Source organism: Atractosteus spatula, chromosome 23 (genome assembly GCF_055471065.1).
Source record: "Atractosteus spatula isolate fAtrSpa1 chromosome 23, fAtrSpa1.hap1, whole genome shotgun sequence".
NCBI classification, from domain to species: domain Eukaryota; kingdom Metazoa; phylum Chordata; class Actinopteri; order Semionotiformes; family Lepisosteidae; genus Atractosteus; species Atractosteus spatula.
In genome coordinates, this window is record NC_142728.1 from 8,677,547 (window position 1) to 8,700,753 (window position 23,207).

The 23,207-nt window shown below is 39.4% G+C and overlaps 1 protein-coding gene and 1 non-coding gene across 2 annotated transcripts in view; one reads left to right on the top strand and one right to left on the bottom strand.

Moving 5' to 3' along the window:
- Positions 1-23,207, top strand: part of med27 (mediator complex subunit 27) — a 92,107-nt gene that overhangs the window by 5,073 nt on the left and 63,827 nt on the right. The window lies entirely within an intron of this gene.
- Positions 3,808-3,889, bottom strand: trnas-gcu (transfer RNA serine (anticodon GCU)). Its single transcript has one exon. It is a non-coding gene; the product is annotated as a tRNA-Ser (tRNA).

Below are 23,207 nucleotides of genomic sequence, written 5' to 3' on the forward strand. Positions count from 1 at the left end.
GTTCCAAGCATTTTAAAAAGAATTACTTCTGTGTTCTCTAATAATTTTTTCAGTGATTCTCAGAGTCAGCTGCCATTGTTCAAGTGAACCAGACACTAGTTTATTGACCAAATGCTCATTGAGAGCTTGGTGCTGTAACATTAGGGGAATTGAAAAATGCCTACTTCAGGGAAATTTCATCAGCTGAAACCTGTAGTTCACTTCACGTACTTTTTCAAAATGACATTTCAGCTTTATAACCCTCTTTACTGCAAGTAGGGAGGTTTGTTAATGTAGAAAGCCAGTCTTTGCCAAGTAGGTTTAGGTATGGGCAGTGGAGTCAGGTTGGTAAAAAGCCACTGCAGGGTTTCTTGTTTTGTACAAATGTTACTGTTACTGGTTTGATCCCTCTGCTGCCTATCAATTGGTTATTAATTGCTGCCAATCAATTATTTCTGTCTAGAACATTGAGTCTAGTTCTGTACTGTACACCATGTTGAGACCATCAAATCTGAACTGTTTTCTCACAGCTGTTTTTAATTTGAAAATTATTTTGTGTTGTTTTGCTATATCGGGCCATGTGAGCTATATACAAGCCCAGTACTTTTCTTCATAATTCTTTATGCTGGGGGTGCTTCGTATCAATAGCTGGTCAGAATGAACTGTAGATTTAATTTGATTCAAGTTTTTAATGCCATTTGAAATTTTGCTGTGATTAATGTACTTCATTCGTCCATGTTTACCTTCTGTACACCCACATAGGCAAACAAAATCTACTTAAACACCTCCTGTGTAAATCCTGTGGACTTCAATTCTTATGCGATATCATCACTGTAGTACCCAGGGATACCTGTCAAAAAGAATAGCAGACTCTTAATCTAATAGAAATAATTATAATATTTTTCTCTTACAGTCTAATGCATTTTGTTCCAGGCAGTATACCTGAGATCAGGTTACACTAATCAATGCTTTGGGAACTATTCGTCAGTGTAACATTAAAAATAAACATACAACCAATAGCTACCATCCTGCTGAATCGGTGAATAAGTGAATGTCTGATAGCATTGACATTATGAGTTATATCAGCATTGACCAATTTCACATTACAATGATTTTTCTGTTTAATAGGCTTTTCTCCTATGTTGGTATTATTAGTCTTTTCCACTTACACCCCTGCAGGTGTGCTCAGACAACTCTGCATTGTGCATTACTTATGAACCATGATATCCTTGCAGGTCTCAAGATCTGTTGTATGACAGGCTTACATGAAAGATTGTTTGCCCAAAAAATTAATTAACCTGTCAAGATTTAATTGTTGCATCTAAAGGGGAAATTTTGCCTTTTCATGCTGATTCAGATTGCATTGCGGCACTTTGGGTAATGGATAGACACTAACTCACTATGGGCCAGGAGTGCATAAGTTCAAACCCTGCTTAAAGCGAACCACAATACAGTACATCATTCACAACTTGAATGTGAGGGTACTGTATCTTGCCTGCAGTGCAACAGATGACATTTGTCTTCCTTCTGCAGTTTGTCCCTCTTTCTTTGAGTTAATAGGAGCTGCCAGCTTTCTTGCACACTATTATTTCCTTATTCTCTAACTTTTTTTATTTGAGTATGAAAATTGCAGCAGCTGTGGGAATGTGATACAAATATCTGTAAATTTATTTTTTCTTTTAAAACCTTAATATTTTTGGAATGTTGAATTTTTTAATTGAACCTCCCAGTGCGTCTAGGATTATTTCAAGTGAAGTATGTGGAGAGTGATTTATGCGTATTATAAGGTATTAAAAAGTATTGTATTCTTATGTGTGTTTATTATATACTGCCAAACAGCTTTAAAATCTAAGGGTGATTCACACTACAGCATTTATATGAACCTTTTCAATTCATTAGTGCCTTTCATATCTGAGTGTTATCACTGCAAAAAATGCGATGTGGTGTATGGAGAAAGAAAAAGTCTAATGAGTTTGATATTGGGCGGAAATGTTGTGCTTGCCACACTATCTAGAGGGAGTGCAACATGATACTACATCAGATGACAGTTATTAGGTAGTGATTAGGTGTTACTGGATGCATTCAGTAATTGTGACTTTTAATAATGTTTAATGGTAGTAAAAACTTTATTTTTATTTTAAGATGCTTAATGTTTATGTGGTATTCATATTCTCCCATAGTTTATCATAAAGGGCAGGGCATTGCTATCCTTCTAGGATAAGTGGCTCTTCTTTTGCATTTGACATGATGAACTTGAACTTGAACTTTATTGCCATATGTAACTGGTACTGGTACAATGGAATTCTTCAAGGGTCAACAACAAGGGTCAACCCTTCAGCAATCAAGGGTCAACAGTGTGGACATAACAGAAAAAACACACAGAACACACACTGGGACGTAACACTTACAGAAAGTCTCTCGATTGTAAAACAAGTGTAAAAAACAAAACAATGTGCAAACAGTGCATCAAGACAATATACAAACAAACAATAGACAATGTACAAGTAAACATGTAGACAGTTTGAATGTAAACAATACAGACGTGTAAACAATGACTGGAGATGTGCAATAGATAAGAAATCATAAAGAGGTAGATGGTGATGGTGTAGGTGTGGTCCGAGGGGGATGGCTAAATGTGTTCGCCAGTCTCACTGCTTGTGGATAGAAGCTATTGAAGAATCTAGTGATAAGTGTCCGTATGCTCTTATGTCTCTTGCCTGAGGGCAGTGGGGTGAAGAGCTCGTGCCCGGGGTGGTCTGTCCTCTGTGATGGCCAGAATTCTACCACGGCAGCCGTCCTCATAGAGCTGTTTAACCTCGGTGAGACCGCAGCCGATGATCTTCTGGGCCATAATGACCATTCTCTGCAGTGCCTTTCTTTCTCGCGAAGAGGTGTTGCCATACCACACGGTGATCCCGTTGGTGAGGATGCTCTCGATGGTGCAGTGGTAGAAGTTCACCAACACATGTATTGGCATCCCCCATCGCTTGAGGCACCTCAAGAAATAAAGGCGCTACTGAGCCTTCTTCATGATAGAGTCAGTGTTCACAGTCCAGGTTAGATCTTTAGAGATGTGAATTCCCAAAAACCTAAAGCTGGTGACTGTTTCCACTTCCGTTCCATCAATACTGAGTGGGCTGTAAGTGTGTGGCCTGTGTCTCCGAAAGTCCACTATTAGCTCTTTCGTTTTCTTTACGTTCAAGTCCAGGTTATTGCTATGACACCACCTAAGCAGCTGTACGACTTCATCCCTGTAAGTGGACTCGTCATCATCACTGATCTGTCCTATTATAGTGGTGTCATCTGCAAACTTAATGATGCGGTTGTTGCTGTGTCTTGTCGTGCAGTCGTGATGTATAGTACCTGTAGGTGAGAACAGCTGAGACTGTACCTGGCTGCTGACTATTGCCTACAATATGTGTGTAAACATGACACAAATAAATTCTAATAATAATAATAATAATGTTTAATAATGTTGCTTTATTAGCCCTATACAATTTCTTGCATTAGGAATTTGTCTTTTCACATACCCCAGCTTGCTCTCCATGAGACACAGACACACGGACAGAGAGAGAAGCTTGGGGTCAGAGCACAGGGTCAGCCATTGTACAGCCCTCCTGTAGCAGTTGGGGTTAAGGGCCTTGCTCAGGGGCCCAACAGAGTAGGATTCCTCTGCCAGCTGTGGGATTTGAACCGGCCACCTTCCAGTCACAGGCACAGATCCTTAGCCACAGAGCCACCGCTCCGCCCTAAAATGTACTGCTCTAGTACCAGAGCAAATGACAGGAGGGCCAACTTTGAACGGGCACAAGTGTCAGACATGGAGAGCGACGAGGATGGGATTCAAACCCATGCGTGCAGAGCACAATGGATTAGCAGTCCATCGCCTTAACCACTCGGCCACCTCGTCGGTAGTGCACATTATCCTCAACCGCAATTGGGGAAAAAATTGCACTTTAAGTATTTACCCTCTTAATCCTAATATTCTACATCAAGGCAATCTCTGAAGCTTTTCCATTGCATGGTGGATGCATGCATTGCTGTTCCAAATAGCAATTAATCAAGCAGAGAAACCAGCGAGAGAGTGCTCTGATTGTTTATAGTCTCTTCCAAATTAAACCTAGCATACATCTTCAGCAGAGTTTGGGAAGATATGTTTGCAGATTTGGCACAGGTTTAATTCTGTTGTTTGATTTAGCATTCTGCTTGAACACGGGTTTGTAATTGATTTTGCTGCCTGTTGTCTTTAGGTTTGTAGATTCTGTGTTAATGCGTTTTAAATCGCTATTAGGTTAGTTAAATAAGATCACTTTATTGGGCATATACAGTTTCTTGTATTAGGAATTTGTCTTTTTTCACATACCCCAGCTTGTTCTCCATGAGACACACAGACAGAAAGAGAAGCTTGTGGTCAGAGCACAGGGTCAGCCATTTATACGGCGCCCCTGGAGCAGTTGGGGTTAAGGGCCTTGCTCAGGGCCCCAATGGAGTAGGGTTCCCCTGCCGTCCGTGGGATACAAATCGGCAACCTTCCAGCCACAGGCGCAGATCGTTAGCCACAGAGCTAGAGAGAGAAATCTCATCAATGGTTTTTCCTTGCAAGCTTCACATTAATATCACATAATAAATTCTGTGACGCCATTGACAGAATCCTTCCTCCCTTTCACTGGCACATACTGTAAGTGCATTTCCTTGGTAAAAAAATATTGAAATTTCTCAGCATCTATACTGTTTTTGAAAATATCTCGTGAGTAAAAAATGTGCTTTTGAATTGATGAGGAAATATGCCATGTGTTTTCTTTTCAGGTTTTCATGTTTGATTAAGAGTTAGAACAGGTGCTTTTCAAGAAAACATTGAATACAACTGGTTATACTCATTTAGAAGAGTTGGTTATGATGGATGGTTATGGTGGTTGAGAAATGAATATACTTCCAAACACTTTTATAGATATGTCATATGTCTTAGCAATGTTTATGAAGTACAGGCTTTAGAATTTGGATGGTTAGGTCTTTATCCTACAGTGTAAAAAGACATCGGAATGTCAACTTGTCACATATTGAAGGCTCCTTTGTCTCATTCATGCTGGTACCTTTAAGCTAATTAGGAGTGATTTAGCAGGACTATGTTTGCTGCAGATACAGAAAAAAAGAAATCAATTCCTGTCAGAGCCTCCATAATAAACTACTGCATGGAAAAAGAAAGAAAAACCTCTCAAGCTTGTTTAGGTGCTCAGTAACTTAGTATTGATTACGTATGAATATTAGGTTAAAGGCAATAAAATGCCATTAAATGTTAAACAGTCACTCTAAAAATGCTGTTAAAGTACTTTTTTTTTCCTTTCCGGTCATCAGATCTGCCTGTCAGTAGTTTTTTTTTCCTTGCTGTGTGAAACAGTAGGCTTCTATTTTTCAAAGCTGGTTGATTGAAAGCTCTTTCTATATTTCAATATATTTTAAGTTTATTCGGAATAGAGAAACGGTGGGGAAACTACTGCTGTTCTTTTTTTGTTCAAGAATGTGCTACAGCGATTTTGAAAAAGGAACTGGGTAACAAAGACCTTTTCTGCTTCATTTACAAACTTGGAAACTAAAAAGTGATCACTTTTCATAATGCTTCTTTAACCATTACTAGTGCCTTCTGGCACTCGAATAAGCCGTTCATATTGGGAGATCCAAGACTAACATTATGAGCCCCAAAACTCACCTTTAGGTTTATATACATTCACACACTGGAAAAGCACAAAAGTATTTTAATATAGCATGGGGCTGTGAAACCAGGCTTTTAAATTGTGTTTTTCTTACACGTTATCAATTATAGTCAAGTGCTAAAAATAAGCTTCTGAGTGCTACATGGTAATTATGGAAGTCTCATTCACAACAAAATCTTAATTCACATTTTAATTAAAAAAAATAGTCCCACTAGGCTTACGTTCGTTAGGCTTACATAAAACATAATATCTCTCCATACATCTCAAGAGTACAGCAGTGACGTCTTGTCGGATCCTCTGTAATAAAATAATTCATTTTAAATGTGTTAAACATGGCATTTTATATCATTTTAATATTGCTTCTAAACCCTCTATACTTCATATGTAAATTTATAGATCATGGTTTCTATCCAAAAACTTTTGACATCTTTTTAAGTACAGTAGCTGATGTGATATAATTTAGTGTTAGATTGTAGAAAATCACTTCACTGGGTCTCTGGGAAAAAACAAATCTTTAACTTCCAGATGGAGCACCATCTTGTTCTAAATTCCTGGGGAGAACCGTGAAAATAGTGTTTAGTATACTGCCTTGTTTTTTTTTATAATTATGGCTTGTGGCATATGGAAATATACTGTAAAGAATGGAAGATTGGCTAACTGCACCATCTGTTTTCGGTGTAACTGAGGTGAACGCAGGTGTAGTTTGAACAAAAGCTTGTCACGGTACTTTGAGAGTTGTCAGCATCATGTCCCTGGTGCTAAGAACTTGTGCAGTATCTCTAATGGTTAGGTATCTTTATATTTTAAAAAAGAATCAAGACATACACCGTGTCATGGAAAAAAAACAATCCCATTTATTTCCCGTGCTCTCCTCATCTGTCCCCAGGTGGCAACCCATCTCTTTTCCTGATCAGTGACAAGGACCCCAACAAGTCTCATGAGATTTATATGATTTATTATTATTATTTATCTGGCTGATCTAGATGCGTTGACGTCTGCTACCACTTCCTTTGGACAATTATCTCCTCTGCCTCATGGATCTATGCAATGGAGAATTCAATATGTCTGAAGTCAAGGAAGAACAAGCTCCTCAGCTGCCAGGGAAAGGAAGACGGAGTCTGCTGGCTATCAGCCATTATGCTCTAAGTGTTGTTAGCCAGCTAAATCTATCCCTGCTACAGATGGAGAGTCATCATCCAATAAAAGTGTTTTCCCCATAATAGGTTGTAAATCTGAAGAGAGGTGCCTCAGAACATAGGTATATCTGAGCACTCCCACTTCATGAGAAATAGGTGACCTGCTCTTTGAAGAGACACAAAGTATAATTTGGGTGTCAGTGATATCCAGTAGGAAGTGTCTCTATGTAGGCATGTATACGAATAAAAATAACATTGGATCAACTGATGGTCAACGTTATTAGAGACCAGCTTCAAATTATTCAAAATTGTATCCGAGTTTCAGCTAACACTGATTACCAAGGGTTTGTATGAAGATTGTCTTTGTATTTAGCATTTTATGTAAGAGGTGAAAGCAAAGTCCTAAAAACAAAGACATAGGTAAAAAAATGTCATCAGTAAACTAATGCATGATTGAAGTTCCTGGAGAGTACAACAATTTTGACATTTCTCCTGAAATCGTGAAAGAAAATATCAAGATTTCATAATTTTCCATGAAATACGAAATGATATGACCAAACTTCAATCTGCATTAAGGGAACGTTCAGATTAAAGTAGATCTTGTAATCTGTAATGAATCAGATTAGAAATGAAGCGCCGTCTCGTGTCTTTATGTAGAACATCTGAAATTATTAGATTAGTTAGTGTAAATTTTATTGTGACCAAAATAAGCGATTGGTAGAATGTCACGATGGAATTGAGAAAAAAGGGATTTCAACATGAAATTGAAGCTCATTCTGGAGAATGATTTATGTCTCGGAGAAAAGAACATAAAATCTTTGGCAGATGGGTTAAACACTCGCCAAGCATCAACTAGCCCAAGGTCGGATGTAAATTTGCTCAGAGCAACATATGCTGTGCTCTGTGAGGTTCCTGTTGTGTACACGATCTATCAAGTGCTGAATTAAATACAGCAGTCATATCGGCACCAAGAATTAAACTATATTAAGAGAAATCTGTTAATGGAGTAAAGAAATCTAGCTGTCAGAGCATGTACTGAATAAACCCGTTCAATTCCTTGGTAAGCGTTTTTGAAAAATGCAATCCTCCTTTCTCCATCATTATACCAGGAACAGAAAACAGAAATTCACAATGAAATAAAATTAAATCCTCCTTTTTTTCAGCAGAAAAGGAAGCAGTAACAAAATGAAATGTTTGTCATTCTGCAAGCATCCTGTTGTTTAAGGCAAGACTCCTGCATTATTGTAATGTGCATTTTCTTTCTGTGCATAAAATGTCAACAACAGATGCGCTTATTGAGGAGATTAATCCAGGGAAATAAATTAAAATTACTTTTCAGTATCAAAATATAACTTCAAGGGTCAGCGAAAAATAAAATAAACTCAATCTAATCAACAGTTGGATATAATATGAGTTAAGTCTGAAAAGAGACTAAATACATAAACAGTCGTAATCTTAAAAATACTTCAAGACACTTGTGCAGTTAGACTCCTCAAAGAATCCCTCTCATATTTTGCCATCCAACCTCAAAACAGTGCCACCCATGCTGTGTTCTCTGATTTGTGATACAGTACAATTGTATGAGTACTCCTATAGTGAGTTCCCCTTCCTCCCCACTGCAAAGCATGTAAATAGTAAACAGTAATGTCAATACTCCCATAACAAAGAAATTTCAAAATCCTCACTGTGTAAACCCATCTCAACTGCAGAGAAATTTGAACTTATGAGAATCTTTTTGGAGTTGTCTTCTATGGCAACCAAGACCACAAGAATCACAACCACCACTACAGATCCAAGTTCAACTGCAATAGGATACAAAGAGAGAGGTAGCGTAAATTGGAATTTATCAAATGCTTCTCCTGTGAAACCGAACACCATGGAACACCATGGAACACCTCAGGAACAGGAATGTCATCCATGCAGAATGTTTCATTTTAGAGGGTCCTCATAGTCAATCTCCTAAACCCAAGTGAGTTTTTCACCCGAGTTTGAGACGCTGAGCACTGCAGGATAAATATGACATTTTTTGATGACGCTCGTGGCAAAATTAACTACTTTTGAGTTTGGCTGCCACTGGCTGAGGATAATCCACGAACAAACAGACAAATGACAACCAGCTCGGTGGGATTTCCAAGCTGCCTGTAAAATGTCCTGATGAAATGTTTAATGTAGAAGCTTGATGATAATTGCTACTCCCCTTTATTAGATCCAGCTGGAGAACTACCCCAAATGAGCTGAGGTCTGTGAATTGTGCTCTGCAGGTAATGGGAAGCATCACCTTCCTTTTCCTCGCACAGACCAACCAGTTGCAGCATTACAAGCCTATCTTGGAATTTCCTGGGCATCCGGAAACAGTAGGCAGCATCTTTTTTTAGCCTGATGCAGTTTGGCTTTCAGCATGTCGACACGAGCTGTGCAGTGGCTATCAAAAGTATTCACCCCCCTTGGACTTTTTCACATTTTATTGTGTTACACTATAGGCTCATACTGTTACCACTCTATAATGTCAAATTGAAAACACAATTCTGCAGAGTCTCCTAAATTAATTTTTAAATATAAAACCGAAAATAAGTGGTTGCATATGTTTTCACCCCATTTTTTTATGACCCACCTAAATAGGCTCTGGTGCAACCAAATGTCTTTAGAAGTCACATCATTTGTTGAATGGAGTCCACCTGTGTGCAGTTAGGTTGTTTCACATACTTTTAGGATAAATACCTATCTCTTTGAGGTCACACAGTTGATTAGTACAGCTCCCAACAAAATATACATCATGAAGACAAAGGGACTTTCAAAGTCAATCTGGGATAGGGTTATTGAAAAGCACCAGTCAGAGGAAAGAAACATTTCCAAGGCATTACATATCCCCCAAAGCACAGTTAAAGTCCATTATGAAGAAATGTAGAAACAGGATGTCTCTAAAGTATCAAGGCAGGAAGTGCACTAGTAAGGAAGGCCACCCAGAGGCCTGTGACAGCCCTAAAGGAATTATTGTCTTCCGTGGTTGAGAAGAGATAAAATGGCACATGACAGTTGCCCCAAATCTGGTGCTTCACAAATTTGGGCTTCATGAGAGGGTGATAAAAACTCACATTGAATCTCGACTATGATCCTGAGAACACTGTCCCTACAGTGAAGCGTGGTGGTGGCACTATCATGCTATGGGAATGCTTCGGTGCAACAGGGCCTGGAAGACTTGTGAAGATAGGAGGACATTACAGAGAACTCCTGGAGGAAAACCTGCTGCAGTCTGCTGTCTGTAAGAGACATGGGACTTAGGAGAAGATTCATCTTCCAGTAAGACAGTGAAACAAACAAGCAAACAAGTGGTTAAAAAAGAAAAAAGACAATGTAGTGGATTGGCCCAGTCAAAGCCCAGACTTCAATCCAATCAGGAATTTGAATCAGGTGGTAGGAGTTGAAAATTGCTGTTCAACAGCTTTTCCTATCCAACCTCAGGGAGTTTGAGCAATGATACCAAGAAGAATGGGCAAAAGTTTCCAAATGTGCAAAGCTGGTAGACATTTATCCAAAAAGTCTCATGCCTTTAACTTCTGCCCGACATGTATCTGCCAAATATTGACTCAAAGGAATATACTTATACTTGAATACTTATGCAGTCAGTTATTCGCCATTGTATATTCATAATTAATTAAGAAGGATCTTTAACATTTTGTTTTCACTTTGACACTATATAGAGATTTCTGCCGATCAATGGCAAGAACTCCAAGTTAAATTCCTTATGATTCCATGTTGAAACACAATAAAATGTAATACAAAGTCCAAGGTGTGTGAATACTTTTTATAGCCACTGTAAGCTTTTATAATAATTTTAAGTGTTGATGTGCCCTCTGTGGGAAGAGAGCACTGTCTTATGAGTAGCCCCACAGCCCTGTGCAGCATTTGTGCTATCACACCAAGAGTATACGCTGTGTCTTCCAAGTCCTATGTTGTACTGCTGAGAGCATATTGAAGTGCATAGCACAGATAGAACTTGTACCAGGCAGGAGCAGCATTGGCTGAAACACTCTCAGGAGATATTACCAAGTGGGAATGGGGAAAGTCTCTCAGTTGACTGCCTCACCCAATCCTAGCAACGGTATCGTGGCCAAACCTGCATGTCACTAGAGTATCCTAACAACAGTTGGCAAGTGGCACAACTTGGGGGATGTACTTTCTAACTTCAGTGTGGTGGCTGTGTTAACTTTCCTTTCGCATTACACAAGTCCAACAGTGGTTTTTAATTGCAAATTTGAAAGTCTTTTTCAGGGCTTGTCTTTTAACATATTTCTCAGGATAGTTTTTTTTTCTCATTTGACTACAGTAGGAGATGTTAAAATCACAGTATGCCTGAAATGGATTTTTTTTAGCTTAATGGGTAGAGTAAAATCAGTATGTGTGGCCCTCTGGGGAAAAAAAAAAAGATAATTGGGAGCTTAAGCAGCCTGGGGAAGTTGTTGTTAACTTTTGTTATAAAACTGCTGCACCTGTATTGAGCACTGACTTTCAAAATCATTCTCCAGCTAGAGTGTTAAAAAAAATGAGATTGTACCCTGGCTATGCAGGTGCTCTGGTTACTCATTCTGGCTGTCTAGAACCTTTCTTGAGTACAAGAAATGTTGCACGGGCAGTGAGAATGAGACAAGTCAAAACTTCAGAGTGGCTTATTATCCATCCAGCTTTTTTAACCGCTTCTTCCAATTCAGGGTCGCAGGGGAGGGGGAGGTGGAGCCTATCCAGGCAAGCCAAGGGTACATACTGTCAGCAGGGTACGCCCTGGATGGGACACCAGTCATTCACAGGGCAGAGAGACACAAACACAGACATGTACACATTCACACCAGGATCAAGTTTCCCAAAAGCCAGTTAACCTACCAGTATGTTTCTGAACTATGGGAGGAGACTGGAACACCCACAGGAAACTCACAAGAACATACGGAAAACCCCATGCAGAAGCACTCCACGTCTGAAAATTGAACCCAGGGCACCAGCGCACAGCAAAGCTAACCACTGCGCCATTGTACTGCCCAAATGGCTTTTTTGAAAATGTCAGTTTGTTCAGAAAGTTTCTTCAGCTTTCTTCATTTGCATTTATAACGAGCTTTAATCTTACATAGAAAACAAACATTAAACATGCAAATAATAACATTTAGTCTATGAGATTAGGATAGCGTTGCACCCTTAGAACAATTCACATCTGGATTCAGAATGAACAAATAGCTCATCTTGTGCAAGATTGGACAAACCTCAAAGCTTATTTCTACCAGGCTATAAAAAATGCAGATGTTCTCCCAGAAACAGGAGAACGGCGAACATGCACATGAAATATTTAGGAATGGAATCAGGTAGTGTTTTAACCTGCCTCTCAAGCACTGTACGAAACAGAAGTGATTTGCATGGAGGAAGTTAATAAAACATTTATAATCGGTGCCTTGATTGCAGCAGGAATTATTTCACTGCTGTACGAGACAATTTTCTTAAAGAATGGATGTCTTGGCTAAGAACAAATAAAAAAATCATTGTGGCATTTGCAAAATTCCTGCACAACTGCCTTGGATGACAAACTGGGTAATGATGTAGGCAGGCTTTTATTAATGTATTGTAAACATCCGAGCATTGCAAAATACTAGGCGGGTGCAAATGAAAGTACATTTTTTTTCTCAAATAAGTACTTTGCATTATTTTTGCGCATTGCAAAATTTTAACAGGCTTCATAAGGGTTTATTTTAATTTTAAATCTATTGTGAAAAACTACTTTCTTTTATTCAGGTGAAACAGACTCAAGGCTGCATCTGGGCTTTAAAATATGTTTTTGTGTAGGAAGTAAATTTCCACCATCGTCATAAAAACGTTTAAACACATTTAAGTGTACAATTTTCTGTGAGTGAAGTCAGATTTTTTTGGGTTTCATTATTTCATTTTAACAAATATATAGAGCAATTGGGTGATTCCAGATCATGTCTATCTGTGTGGGGGCATGTTCCTCCTATCTGCACTACAGGTCTGAATTATCCCTTTCCCTATAGGAGCTCTGATTAAGGGTAATTTCATACTTGTGTATGGGAGGGAGGGGGGTTGTTGTTATAGTATTGGCTATGGGTTTGTAGAGAAACAGAATCAGATTATCTCGATGGGCCTAACGGCCTCCTCTCATCGGGACTTCCCTGGTGTTCTGATTATCACTGTTTTATTTCTTGTTTTTGTTACCCAGATTGTTTTTTTTTTAATTTACAGAATTTCCAGTCTAAGAACATAAGACAGGTTTGAAGTTGAGTACATTTTTTGCTATAATGCTGGTTTGATTAATGTAGATAATCTACTGTGCAATTTCATCGAGCATAAGAAGATACAAGTTACAAGTAAGAGAGGACTGTTGGATCTAATATGGCCTTTCAAAAGGTTTAGGTGCCATTCTACAAATGCAAAGAACAAGATTATCTTCGATAAAAGGCCACCGTCTTTATGCTTCTGGGTTTTTATCAAAGAGTTGAAGCATGAAAAACAGCTTATCATTTGAAACAAATAAATTATTTATATGTATTATAATTATATATATTTAACTAATACTAACTTTTTAATATTTCAAGTTTGATGCACTGACTGAATACTGGCAGTACTGCATTTTCCCTGAGGCTACACATACAATTAAAAAATGTTCATACAGAAACAATTAAAGCCTTCTAATTTCTTGCCATTTCAATTATTACCTTGCTGATGTAAATGTTTGTGTTTTTCAGCAAAACAAGACCATACATGCCTTTTAAACTTTCACAGAAGAGTTGTTAGCTTTCCCCTCAGTGCTTTTCATTCTGGTTTGGAGAAACAGGCTGTGGGTTTAGCCTCAGTGGCCATCAATCCTAATTCCCTGATCTTTAGTGTTTACAAGGGTGTTTAAATAGACAATGAAAATAAGTAGTCTAAGTTTTAGCCCAGCTGCTCATTGGGCACAGAGGCCTACAAAGTCGTTTATTTTTTTAATTGTGAGCATATACAGTATGTTTGTTGATTATTTGAGGCATCTGAAGTCATCTGATTTTCATAAAAAACATAATTGTCAAGATGCATTGATTTAAACATCAGTATAATAGCCATTTAAAAATATATAATTTTAAATATTGCAAGGACAGCAAAGGATCCAGCCATGGTTGCTATCTGCCGGGTACACGGTGGCCTGTCAGAGAGATGTTGCCCATCAAATGAGATCATCATGCATCAGCAATTAGTGCAGTACTCCAGAAAAATGAGAAAACTAGTTCTATAAGGGACAACCATGACCTGGAAGGCAAGGGTTCACTCCACCATTTCTTCTATCTAATCCTTCTACATTTATTTTCAAACTGCAGTGGCTACACTACAAGATATTCCAGAAAGAAATAACCTTTGTTATTGTTCATGTTTTTTTTTGTTTATTTTGTTTAATGTTAATGTTTATGATGTTCCATTACATCCTTTTTACCCATGTTGTGCATAACGTTTCGGTATCAGAATAATTTAAGATTGTTTTTTCATGTGGACTAAGGTCCAGTGTGAAATGAATAAGGGAGGAGGATCTAGTCAGAATAAAGTTGCTTTTGTACTGCTAATGAGGGTGAACTCTCTGGGTATCTTCTTAAAGGCATGCTGTGGTTATGTCACTCTCCATTTGGTTTGTTAAATAGAAGTATATTAATAAGCAAGGCACTTGGGGTTTTCCTCTCATGTTTGGTGATTATCTCATGCATTTTATAACAAACCTGGTCTTTAAAGGTACTTACATCAGTGAACCACTGATGTGGCAAAAGATATAACAGAGATCTGATCAAGAAAACTATAGCTGATATTCTTGATTGGCCATATTTGCTTTTGAAATATAAAAAGAGGGCTTTCCACCAGTCAGCTCCAAATTTGCTCCAGTACAGTGTGCTTTGATAATCAAAGGTTACAGAGACATTTTCAATAATTGTTTTCTAAGTTGTAGGCTTGTATAGTTTTGCGAGTCTCAGTCAATTAATAACTACTGCACATGGACCAAATCAAACACCACTGCCAGTTTCCCAGCAGTGTTCCTAATGCTCCCTTGATAGGCAGTGTTTAAACAAGCAATTTGGAATCATTAGCTTTATAGATACTTCACATCCACTGTCTCTCTTCCAGGCAGTCTGTAGTCCTTGTTGACAGTGCTAGAATAAAAGCAAAGGATCAATAGCAGTCTTCCTCTCATTGAGCGGTCCACAAGGCTACAGCCCAGCCACATTGCCAAATTCCTGTTCTGTACCAGTCAGGTTTGCTTCGCTTCTTTATTAACTTGTTTGTCTGCTAACTGGAGGATTGAAAGCTAAATATAACTCCACTAATGTCCTAGGATACTGAAATTTTGATGTTCTGCTTTGGTAAGCAGAAAAGCAAGCACTCTCTAATTACTGTATGTGGTATCTTTAACCATTCATTGTTATTTTCCCTGAAAAAAAAAATCTACCTATTTGTATTTTCGTTTTTGGTTACATGTGAAGAACTGTTTCCTAAAGAAAATCTACAACTTAAGGTTATTTACATTTCCATTATGTCAAATGTCACTGTTAAAACATTACAGCGGTTTTGGATTGTTATTAATTTATTAGTGCATGTATCTATTAAGCATCTGTTTGATGATGGTAAGACACTTACTATTTACAGGATTATGAAGATCACAGCACAATGTAGTAGTCAAAAGTGGAACATTTGAGACATCAGGTCCATCTTGAATTCAGTCTGAGCTGTTCTTGTTTTTCAATGAGCATGTCCTTGAACACCCTTGTTTCACACTCTGCTAATTCTGCTGTTCAGTTTCTTTTGTTTGCAAAACCATTTTTGGGAAAGGTGTAGCATCTTCTTGAACAAAATGTTTACTTGCAGAGCACTGTGCATCACTTTTTTTACGTTTAAAGTGATGTTGGTTATTTAGGGTCCTCATAAGTATGATAATAATTCCATACACTTTTTCTGGACACTCAATTCCAAGCACTTTACAGGTAATGGGAACTCTTCTCCACCACCACCAGTGTGCATGGAGTAGGGGTAACACCTTTACTCTTTTTGAGAAATGCCCTGGGATTTTTAATGACCACAGAGAGTCAGGACCTTGGTTTTATGTCTCATTCGAAGTACAGTGTCTTTTTTTTATAGTATAGTGTCCCTGTCCCCACACAAACCATAGGGTGAGCACCCCCTACTGGTCCTACTAACACCTCTTCCGGCAGTGACCTTATCCAGGTACTGTCCAGGCTCACACCTGCTGAGCTTCAGTGGGTTACCAGCTGTGTTGCAGGGCGATATAGCTGCTGGATAAATAGAACTGTAGAACTCACGATGGGACAGCACATCGGTACTATTTTCATTGAGTGTTTCTTAGCACATCCCCGGGAGACTGGGAGAATTTAAGAAGAAACTCTTTTCCCGTTTGTTGTTTTAGCATGTTTAGCATCTTTCAGCAGGCTGAGAGTGGCACAGCATTGTTCTCGCATGAATTCTTTGTCTGATACAAACACGTGGACAGGTGCTGATATAGTTAACATACACACATACTGTACAGTTGCCAGACAAATGTCAAAACACTAGGGCAGTGTCTAAAATTTGTTGAATCGTTGTATTGTTGCAACAGTACATAGAATCACATACAGTATGAGTTCTGTTTTGGGTTACACAGAAATGCTCTGTTAGAATATGCTAACTATGTAACAAGCAACAAATACGACATTTTGTGTTCCCATTTTTTTCTTTTTTTCCTCTCAGTTTTCCCACACTCTAAAGGGCGTAGCCCTTGGGTGTTGGAGAATTAGGGCAGGATTAGTAGCATCTTTTCTTTAGCCTCTGAACGAGCAGGACTGGAGTCATTCTATAAGATTATTGATACAGTCTGTGGAATTTCCAGCAATGCAGTGCAGGCACTTTTGCTGCACCTCATTGTTAATGTAAATACAATCAATGTGTGTATGTTGAATGCAGCAGACATTTAGAAGGTGAAGTCTGGGTACATGGGGCTATTGCTCTAAGAGAGTGCTGTGTATTCAATTCTGACTACTTAGCACACACACTCAAGATCCTCCAGACCAGCCTCAGTTTTCAAACTATTGATGCAGCTCCTTTTGAAAACACCTCCTCCTGAAAACAAAGAGGTTTTGAAGTGATACTTTATCAATATCTTTGAAATGGAAACTGGGTACTTACCAGCAGGCATTTCCAAATTTCTCTCTTTGCCTGTTCTCTATTGGTGCTCTTTGCCATTTGGTCGAGCAGTAATATTGTCAAAACTGTACTGTTACACCAAGCTGTAATAAGTTATTATTGTTGTTGTTGATGAACATACTATGCATTTCTGGTAATAAAATGTTTACATTGTCCCTGAAACAAACCCAGAGCCATTATTATCTTTTAGTACAGTAAAAATGATTTGTATAATCCTCTGGTTATCCTGAACGCTTTAGTCTAGTTTAATGTTGCCCTTTCTAATCTGTGACTCATTTTGGAAGGGATGCCAGGGTAGGTGCAAAGTGAATTGCAGCTACAGCACTGCCATGTTGCAGATAAAATGCTCAGAAGATAGTAAAAATTGAGATATTAGCATCTACAGAAAAAGCAACATGCATTAGGATGAGTGTTAACCTGGCTTTCTTTGCCTGGTATCAGATTAGCCCTCTCCATCCTAAAACTATTTAAATTAACTCTGAATTGTATTTCAATGAAGGATAAAAGGTGGTAAGATTGTGGAAAAGTAAGACATACTCATAATTATGTATTAGGATGTTTGCCTTGCTCTTTGGCACTTGTACAGATTTACACCTACTCTTCCAAGTTGTAGCCCTTTGTGGTGACCAACTAATCAAGAGCTCTCGAAAAGAACAGGCCTTAAGAAAATGGTCATTTATCTGAGAATGGCAGCTGTTCTCCATTACATATTATTTTTGCAATTTTACAATTGGCGGAGCGGTGGCACTATGGCTAAGTATCTGCGCCTGTGGCTGGAAGGTTGCTGGTTCAAATCCTGCGGCCAACAGATGAATCCTACTCCGTTGGGCCCCTGAGCAAGGCCCTTAACCTCAGCTGCTCCAGGGGCGCTGTATAAATGGCTGACCCTGCGATCTGACCCCAAGCCTCTCTCTCCCCATCTGTGTGCCTGTGTGTCTCATGGAGAGCAAGCTGGAGTTTGCGAAAAGACAAATTCCTAATGCAAGGTGGACTGCTGTCCTGTCCAGGGTATACACTGCCTTGTGCCGGTTGCATGCTGAGAGAGTCTCTGGCTCCCTAGTTACCCCCGAAGTGGGATAGATGGGATGATGTAATTTCTCGTCTCAGCTATGTAATGCATTTATAAATTGGAAAAACTGAGAATGACTCAATATTTCCTCCTTGATTCTAAGGTCCTACCACCTTATTACCTGTGTTGTGTTCCTCCTGGTAATGCCAACGCTGGTGACTTTCTCCACTGAAGGGGACCATGTGGCTTCTTTGGTACCTAAGTGTATGCTGACAGAGACATCTCCAGAGCGCCCTCTTTCATGTTGTTAAGACTCTCAGCAAATACACTTTGGTGCCCTTCCTCTGTCTTTTTATGTTAACATTAATTTTAGTTTTTGCCCATGCCTGCTGGTATGCTCTCCTGTGTCACCTCATTGCTGGTTTTGTGGCCAAGCGAAATAGTTTGGTGCTCTATGAGATCCTTATTTATAATATTTGCAGCACCTAAACTGTGTGCATTGAATAATTTACATAACTATTGAGGTGGCAGAGGGTGCTTGTGCACATACTTTCCATTTTTTACCTTCTGACTTTGTTTAGCGTGAAGTTAATCATAGATGTGCTGTGTTGTAGATATACGTTTCTTTCATTTTGACTGAGATTGAGTAGTACAGTTGTGTGTTTACTGTTAGCTGAAGCCTGCTTCTATCATTTGTTTAGTGTATTATCTCCTTCACAGTCCTTGTTTTTTCCCTTGTTCGGAAAAGAAATCAAAGTAATAATAACTTTATTTTATTTTATTTAATGCCTTAACAAGTGGCTTCTCAAAGTGCTTTACAATAAGAAAAGTACACAATGAGAGGAGACCGCAGGATTACACCACTACAGTAATGGTTTGAAATACAGTTGGAAAGCAGTGAGGCAGACGCAGAACCACTTGAAGATAAACACGGGCATTTTCATAAGAACACAAATAATTATAATAATAAAGATTGCTTACACTTATATAGCGCTTTTCTGGACACTCCACTCAAAGCGCTTTACAGATAATGGGGACTCCCCTCCACCACCACCAATGTGCAGCATCCACCTGGATGATGCGACGGCAGCCATAGTGCGCCAGAACGCTCACCACACACCAGCTATCAGTGGGGAGGAGAGCAGAGTAATGTAGCCAATTCATAGAGGGGGATTATTAGGAGGCCATGATTGGTAAGGGCCAATGGGAAATTTGGCCAGGACGCCGGGGTTACACCCCTACTCTTTTCGAGAAGCACCCTGGGATTTTTAATGACCACAGAGAGTCAGGACCTCGGTTTTACGTCTCATCCGAAGGACGGCGCCTGTTTACAGTATAGTGTCCCCGTCACTATACTGGGGCATTAGGACCCACATGGACTGCAGGGTGAGTGCAGTTTAGCTCTCTTCTAAATAGCTTAGTAGAGACGTATCCATTTTAAACAGAGTTGTGAGTTTTTTTGGCAACTTTAAAATGGGTGTCTCGAAATAAAAAGGATTGAAGTCTTTCTCCTCTAAAAAGCAGAAGCCTGTACATTGTGCCCTGTGTGGCTTTTCTGCTGTTCAGTTCCTCCTTACCTTTGGGAGCTCTCAAACCGAATGAGGTGCAGGTGCAATGATGGGCTCTGGTTTGTGGGTCCTCTCCTGTTTTGCTGTGTCAGCTTCAGAGAGAGAATTAAAAGGGAAGAATTCTCTTGTCACTCTCTACAGGAAATGCAGAGCATTTCCCATTAATAATAGATCAGCCAGGGACTCTTGCAATAGCTTGCATGATCCAATCTGAGAGGCAGGGGCTCCTGTGTGAGTTCGGCAGGCACTGTGGTGTACTCAAGCGTCGCCTCACATGGGGTTCTTGCATAATGCAGGCAGGTATCTGACAGCGAGTTTTTAAAAGCCCATCACTTCTTTCTTAAAATTGAAGTATGTAGTTAAGATGCATGCTAATCTGATGATGTTTCTTTATAACCATTTCCAAATTACTGGAGGCTTTGAAAATTATTTTCTTGCATTACATTTTAATACTTGTGGACATATGCTAAAAAGCTGTCTAAATTTCTATTGTTGATAACTTATATTTTGAATTGTTTTATTGTAGCATTTATTTTCCTTTAGCTCTGATAATTGGAATAGCATGTATAAAGATAAAAGAATATTCTGTAAGAAATGTTTCCATTATTCTGTTCTGTGCTATAGTATGACACATATGGTGAGTGAATGAAGTTAACTGTTGTACTTTACTATATTACATTGTTTGAAGTGACAGGTGTGATGCGAATTACAGTATCTTTTTTGCATGAATTGTTTGAGATTCAGTGGAGCAGTTGGCAGCTTTGCCTATTTCTTTTTTCTCCTAACCAGTGCAAGTCTTCTTTATATTCTGTGTTTTGTTTAAAATACAGCTCTTGTACAGACTTTAGTGCTGTTGTAAGCACAGGGGAAAAAAGTAAATATGTGATATGTTGATAAAGAGGGAGGTATGCTGATTGGATATGAGATTGCATGACCTGGAGGTGTAACAGCCCAGAGGCATAAAATGAATGTCAAGACGGTCAAGATGGTGTCCATCTAATCACCATTTAAATGTTACTTAATGTATTGCTTATGGGGGAAAAACATACTGTGATGCATATAGTAACACATTCAGGCTATACTAAAAAAAATCTTTCTGAGCATGATTGGTGGTCTTATGAGGCAAGTTTGTGTGTGATGTAGCGGAGAATCAGTGATCTGGAAAGAAAGGCTACTGAAACGCTTTTTAAGTGTCAAGACATCTAGAAGATGTTCAGGGTTTGGGTCAAGGACAGAACCACATAAGTCCAGTGAGAATCTGATTTCAAAACCGGTTCTAGGTGAATAAAGTAAAGTGCACTGGGTGTGTTGTGATAATGTCAAATTCAGCAGTTTACATACACAATAAGAGACCATATATTAATAACAGAGACTCCAATAAACAAAAAAATAAAAAAAGAACCTGAAACTTGATCCGATTTGTCTGAATACCTGGGTAAACATTTTAATTAAAAGAAAGCACAACTGCCTGTAGCTACTGCTTGTCAGTCACCAGTGTTAAAAGCTCTGATGTATTTGGTTTGAGAAATCTCAAGGTCCATTTCTTCCTGGGGCTCACTTTTGCAAAAAAAACAACAGATCACAAGCTGACTTGATCTGAGGAATGTGAGAACTTCACAAGTCTCTTTTAGACATTCTGTGTCGTGTACGGGTTTTTCCATTGTGAATTAAGTAAACTTTAATAACCTGTGCCCGCCATTGAGTGAGGACATGCATTGTGTTGCTTTTCAGCGTCCTTGAGATATATTTCCAGCAGCAGGATACTGGGAGGAGCTGACTAACTGTTCAGAGACTAATGCAATGCAGTGCATCTGTTTTCCAGGATATTGAGTGCTTGGAAGCTTGAATAATTCTTAATTTACATTAATTTTGCGTGTCTCTGTGGCCAGGGCAGAGGGGTTTCAGCCAGAGACTTTGCAGGATTTCTCTATAATTGAAACGACAGCTTTGCCCTGAAATGGTTGTGTTATGTTTATAAACACACATACTCTTTAGATGTGCTCTGATGGTAGTAACAGTGAACCTGTTGAACTGCGGTTGTGCTCTGTAAATTTCATAATTAATACATATAGATTCTAATTTAGGGTGTCCTTATTGAGAGGCATTATCTTAAATGGGTATTTCTTGTTAGAAAGAGTTGACCTCTTTAAGCATTCCGCTTAAACAAATTCTGGTTCAGGTCTCGATGTTGACAGACCTGCTGGATTATCTGGGAAGGATTTTTCCATATTGACATCTATGGATTTAGCAGACAGACTTAAATATTGGAGCCATGCCTCATTAACTTAAATCAGTTTATTCACTTAAACATCCTAACTACATTTTGCAAAGATAAAATGGAAAAACTGAGAACAAGTATTGGTGACAATTATGCCTAATTTATCAGGATTACACTTAATACTTTGAGTGTCCCATCCAGGACAAGGCTGGCCCTAGCTTTTTGGGGGCCGTAGACAAGATCTTGGAAAGGGGCCCCTCCAGGGCACGAGTTGTGTGTATGTTGAGATAAGATAAGATCACTTAGCCCTAAACAAATTCTTGTATTAGGAATTTATCTTTTCGCATACTCCAGCTTGCTCTCCATGAGACACACAGGCACACAGATGGGGAGAGAGAAGCTTGGAATCAGAGCGCAGGGTCAGCCATTTATACGGCGCCCCTGGAGCAGCTGGGAATAAGAGCCTTGCTCAGGGGCCCAACGGAGTAGGATTCCTCTGCCGGTGGTGGGATTTGAACTGGCAACCTTCCAGCCCCAGGCGCAGATCCTTAGCCACAGTGCCACCGCTCCGCCCCTTCTTACTACTAAGAACAGTTAAATAAAATAATTATATAACTTGAAAACCTATTAACCAACTTCGAAGAACACATTTATAGCCAGCAGCCATATCACCCTGCAACTCACAACTGGCAGCCCCACTGAAGCTAAGCAGGTGTGAGCCTGGTCAGTACCTGGATGGGAGACCTCCTGGGAAAAATTAAGGTTGCTGCTGGAAGAGGTGTCAGTGGGGCCAGCAGGGGGCGCTCACCCTGCGGTCCATGTGGGTCCTAATGCCCCAGTATAGTGACGGGGACACTATACTGCAAACAGGTGCCGTCCTTCGGATGAGACGTAAAACCGAGGTCCTGACTCTCTGTGGTCATTAAAAATCCCAGGGTGCTTCTCGAAAAGAGTAGGGGTGTAACCCCGGCGTCCTGGCCAAATTTCCCATTGGCCCTTACCAATCATGGCCTCCTAATAATCCCCATCTATGAATTGGCTTTGTTACTCTGCTCTCCTCCCCACTGATAGCTGATGTGTGGTGAGCATTCTGGCGCACTATGGCATCATCCAGGTGGGGGCTACACATTGGTGGTGGTGTAGAGGAGTCCCTATTACCTGTAAAGCACTTTGAGTGGAGTGTCCAGAAAAGCGCTATACAAGTGTAAGCAATTATTAAATTATAATTATTAACACGTAATAAGTTACAAACAAGAACAAGAAGTAGTAGGTGACCCACTGCATGACTGATGCTCATGATGGCCAGTCCACTGAGATGGTCTTGTGCCGTGGCTGACCTCAGGTATGTTTTAATGAACTTGAGTTTTGAAAAGCTCCTCTCTGCTCCTG